Genomic DNA, 5,761 nt, shown 5'->3' on the forward strand with positions numbered 1-5,761 from the left:
TGGGCTGTGAATTCAAGGCCAACATGAACTGCATAGCAAGACCCTGTCTCAAAATGAAAAAAATTGGCAAGATGGATGGGGCTTTAGCTAAGTGGCTCAGCACCTGCCTGGCAAACACAGGGTTGCTTTTTTTGGTGGGGGGTGCCAGGGATTGAACGCAGGACCTTGCGCTTGCCAGGCAAGGCTTATTCTACTGAGCTATCTCCCCAGCCCCAAAAAGTTCAGATTTTTTTTTTTTTTTTTTTTTGCTGCCTCAGGATGCCTTAAGGGCAGGTCTGGAAAGGCATGAGGATCTGGGGATCGAACCTTAATATCTTGAGCCTGACTGCCTTTGCTTAAGCAGGCACTTAAATAACTGAGCTAAGGGGCAGGCCCCCTAATGGGCAAACACAAGGGTTTGATTCCTTGTACCAAACCAAGTCAAACCAAAAACAAAAAACCCTCAAAACCAAAAACTACAACATGGCAAGAACAGTGCAATAAGTGTGTTTGAGGCCAGGGGAAAACTGGAGGAGGGATTAATGACAATGTGGTTTTTACTATAATAAATTTCTTAAAATTTACATATTCAGTATAATTTTCAGTCATATAGGTTTATATAGAATGTCATTTGGACCCTACTTCAGGTGACTCATTGTCTTTTCCTGTTAACTTCATGAGTTAGGCTCTCAAAATTCTCTTGGTTATGTCCACACTTGTCCACACTTAGCATGCACCCTAGATTCGATTTTCTTTCAGCGATGTAGGCCTTAATGTCACGTTGCAGTTTTTCTGACTTCTCATTAGAATTGCCACCTTCCTGTTGTCCTTGGCTGTATCCTATACCCACATTCTTCCTTTATTACCTCCCAATTGTGCTAGAGCACCATCTTTACGTGAGTAAGCAGCTGGTAGATTCTTGAGTGCAGGGACCATAGTTTTGCATTTCTGATGCCTAAATGTTTCCCAGTACCAAAGGACCCCCACATCACCAAACCCCATCTCAAAGTAATGCCAACAATAATAATGGCAATGCTAGTAACAGTACTGTTGATGGTATAAGAATTACAACATTCAGATATCTCTTCAAAATTTACTTTTTTCCTTCAAAGTATTGAGATATTAATTTTCTCAAGTCATACAGTGATATCACACTTGTGAACAGGAGAAACGGGAACAGGAGAATATGAACTAGGAAAGTCCTAATTTTTTCATTTTGGATTTGGTTATGATATTTCATAATCTACAGGTAGACACAGTCTAATAAGACAATTAGGGATAATAGCTAAAGAGTTCATGAGTTAAGACCCTAAATATCAGTCTTGCACATAATGAAATGCTATGTATGACAATTTTTTGAGAAATAATTATATTCAAATTTTCCATTAAATTACATTAAATATATTCAAAAATTAAATATATATTTGAATTGAACATATTCAAATTATATTCAACTAGTTTCAGTAAAAGGTGAGTTGGGCACAGTGGTGCACACCTGTAATCTCAGCACTTGAGAGGCTGAGGAACTAGGATCACTTAGAATCTGAGGCCAGCCTGGGCTACATAGTGAGTTCAAGGTCACCCTGAACTACACAGTGAGACCCTAACTCATAAAAAGTGAAAGTGACTATACTTCTGTGTGTGTTTGTGTGTGTGTGTATATATATATACACACACACACAAACACATATAAAGCTTTTCAATTGTTAAAAAAGGTTTCATGTTTCTCTGAAGAATGATTTTTTTTTCTGTTCACAGTTGTACACTTATACAATATAAAAAGTATGTATGCTATTTTTCACAAAAACAAATAAATAACAAAGTCAGTGGTAGAATACGCATGAGGCTCTAGGTTCAATGCACAGTACCCAAAAATAAGTCAACAGAAAAAAAATAATTAAAAAGAATAGAAATGGTCTCAGTCATCAGACTTCCTGCATTTCCCTTCCAAAAAGAAGAAGAATCTGACTAGGAGCCTGCAGTTTTGTCTTGTGATCCTCTCATTTCCTCAGCATCTATACACACCTTAACCACTTACTGAGCCACTTTGCCCGTACTGCTTTATAGAAACTCAAAAGAAACTTTCCAAAGACATCTTAACCAATAAATTTAATGGCATTGTTCAGTTATCTTCTAGCATTCATTGCATAAAATTCAGCAAGTTTTTCTATTTTCTGACTTCTTTATTCTCAAAATGCTTTGCTTGATGGCTTCCCCCAACAATGAAGATTCTGTTTCTCTCTTCTTCACACTCTGATTTTCACCCTACTTTTACTTTCTTTATCTAAATTGGATTGTCCAGGTTTTTCTGGCCTTGTCTCCTTCATCCTCCATTTTCTCATGTCAGCTTCTGTCTTATCTCACCTGTAGGATGCCCCTGGAGGATACTGGGTTTGGACATAAATTGTGAGCATAAAAACAAGGCGTGTAGTTAAGTCAGACATCATTCAGCCATATGTTTGAGTAGCTAGGATCATAGGTTTCCACCATTGCACCTGGCTAACATTTTTATTAGTGTTTCACACTGTATTTTCATGAAATTGAAAGTGCAGTGGTCCTTTTAAAAGCAGTGGTTCTTTTCCTTGATAATCATGCTTCTTTTTTCTTGTTATTCTGACCTATTGTATTTCTTCCCTAACTCTACTACCTCAATATAAAAATGTAAATTTCCCTTAGAAGCACCAATTTTTTGTTAAAAGAGTATGCTATCACTTGGGAAACATTGGCAAATAAAACTCTTTAGGTAGTAGCATTGTCAAAACATCTAATAGTTTTGTTTTTCAAGAATAAAAACTGCGTAATTTTGTTCATTTTTATACCACTGTAACATTTTTTTTTTCAGAACCAGGGATTGAACTCATGCCCTTGCTCTTGCCAAGCAAGCGCTTATTCTACTGAGCCATCTCCCCTGCCCTACCACTCTAACTTGGGACAATCCAGGCATATTTTCATTTATCTGTTCCATAATGTTTATTATGTGGATGATGAAAAATGCTCCTTGTCTTTAAGAGATTTTTTCTAAATAGTGGGACTGAATCAGCAGCTAGATAAGGTTGTGATAATACTATCAATGGAGCACCTAATACAGAGAGTAGGTGACTAAGCCAAAACATTATCACCTTCCTTAGGAGCTTCCTTTTAGAAGTGATGAGGGCTCTTCTGAATGCCAGCATGTTAAAAGGAACTGATTTTTTTAAGGCTCTCAGAGATGGACGGCGATTCAGATACTCTGAAAGTAGATTGTTCTAGTAGTCTTAGAGGCTACCATTGGTAATTTGCTGTCTTGATACAATTACTTCTTGGTGCATAGAAGGAATGCATTTACTGTGTGTGAGTGCATGTGTGTAGATGCTGTGGTGCCTCACACACCCCAGGCAAACACTATTACTGCATTTGCAGTTTGCACGTGTTTTCACAAGTAGTATTTACTTTGTTTTATTTTAGGTTTTTTAAGGTTGGGTCTTATTATATAATTCAGGATGGCCTCAGACTTGCTATATAGTGCAGGCTGGCCTTGAACCCCTGGCGATCCTTCTGCCTCAGCTTTCTGAGTGCTGAGATTACAGATGTACACTACCATGCTTGGCTTAACTACTTAAGTTATTTTATTATGTTTGCTTTGTTTGGGCAGTGCTCCTGGAGTCTCATGCATGCGAGGGAAATGCTCTACCATGAACTGCATTTTAGCCTCATTACTATCTCATTTAAACCTCATAGGCATGATGTATCTTCTTTTACAGCTGATAAATCATAAAATTATAGAGATTGTCTTGTCGAAGGTAGTACTGTTAGTACATTGGCAGGGATAGCATTTTGTGTGAAGTCTTCTGATGACAGATCAGATTTCCCTTTTATTCTAAGGACACATAGGGGATGTTTGGCTTAACGTAATCATATCAGATTATCCATCTATTGTCCTCTCCATGCATCAAAGCATCATCCGGAATGTAGAACAGTTTGCCAAAGCTAAGGGCCTGTGAAAAGTCTTCGTGAGAGTAATTTATCAGGCATCTCAAGTTGTAGAGACTTTTTGCCAGATGAATAAGAATATGCTTTTCTTTGATCATCTGTGAATGCAAGTTAACAACCTAAACTAGCTATGTACTTGGTGTTAAAGCAGTTTCTCTTTATTTACTGTTTTAGATGCTATAGGATGGAAAAACTAATTTGTAGGGCTGGCAGAGTTGGTGACCTGGAAACTTTACCCTTTGGCAAAGTTATATTCCTTTCATTTTCTGTCTCTGTGTAGAATATAACACCCCTTTCAGCCCTGCTATTCCAGGTTGTGCCTACTCTGAATAGTGAAAGGTTGGTGTGTATAGTGTGGGTGAGAATATTTGTAGAAGTAAGGATATTAGGTGGGATAATTTCCCAGCAAAGGTAGGTCCAGCAAAGTAGGTAGCAAATCAAATGCTATAGTTCCCAGCAGGGCTGATCGGAATGACTCATAGTACTAAGATGGTTGTGCCTCAGTTTTCCCTGTTGTATAACAGATGTTCCTTTAAGAAACATAAGATAAACTAACAAAAGGAGAGATGGCCAAACTGTGGGAAGTTCTCCTATGTCCTAGAGTTATGTAACAAAACCGACCAAATATTGTAGTGTACGTGCAAAAAGATGCCAGACTGCATGGAAAATACTCAGTGTCACTTAATTGAGATCAGTGTTGACTTAATTTTAGTTGTTGGTACTACAGCTGAACCGTCCTCTCTAAACATGGAAGTAATGAATAATGGAACTATTTTATATTAAAGTGGACTTTCCAGCTCCACAACTTACTAGTATGACTGTAAGAAAATTACTTCATCTCTTGAGCTGGGGTTTCCTCATCTGCATAAAATGCCAGCAATAACATGTATCTTATTGATTCATTTCTTAAGATTACACTTGATAAGAGGTGTATAGTACTTAGCACAGTGTTTAGAATATAGAAATCACCTAATAAAGGTAGTTATTACTGTTAAGCTAGAATTATTGTAATACTTAATACTACTGCATCAATTCTCTGTTTATCTTTGTGCTGTTTTATTCATTTAAAGTAGTAACACATCAACATGGAAATGTCTTATATACCTGAATCAATCTCCTCTTTCTAAAGTGTATACATTGAGATTTCATATCCCACCTAGTAAATTCTTAGAACAACTCTTTTCTCTGTATGATTTTAGTCCTTACGAAAAGAATAAACATGATGTTTTTATAGAAAATAGATTTTATCACAGGACTATGTGATTTTAACTTCTGTTGGTTATCTATTACAGCATAACATAACCTTCCAAGGTTGATGACCTGAAATAACAATCATTTATTGTTTCTAATGAGTCTGTGCCTCTCACATAGTGAGATATGATCTCACTGTGTTGCGCAGGCTGGTCTCAAATCATGTTCCTGCTTCAGTGTGCAAGTAGCTGGGACTACACGTATGCACTAATACATCGATCTAAATCCAATTTTGGAATAAACCTTTCTCAAAGGAATCAGCAGTCTGCCCAAATAATATATAAAGATATATTAGGTAGGCTGTGATTCAATTCAGATACTTTTTTCCGTATATTCTTTTTAAACGAAAACATTCAGATTCCAAAGTATTTTGAGAATTGTACTTGAGGCAAACTCTAAAAAGAAGTTGTAAATTTAGGTGGGCAAACTAGTTACTCGTTCCAGTTAAACACATGGCCTGAACAATGGTGTGAGGTTCTCTCTCTCTCTCTTTTTAATCCTACCCGTACATGAGTGGGCAGATTATACTAAAATGGGGATGTATTAGCCATCTTTCCTGTCA

The sequence above is a fragment of the Octodon degus genome, unplaced genomic scaffold (genome assembly GCF_000260255.1).
Source record: "Octodon degus isolate 3935 unplaced genomic scaffold, OctDeg1.0 scaffold00090, whole genome shotgun sequence".
NCBI lineage: Eukaryota > Metazoa > Chordata > Mammalia > Rodentia > Octodontidae > Octodon > Octodon degus.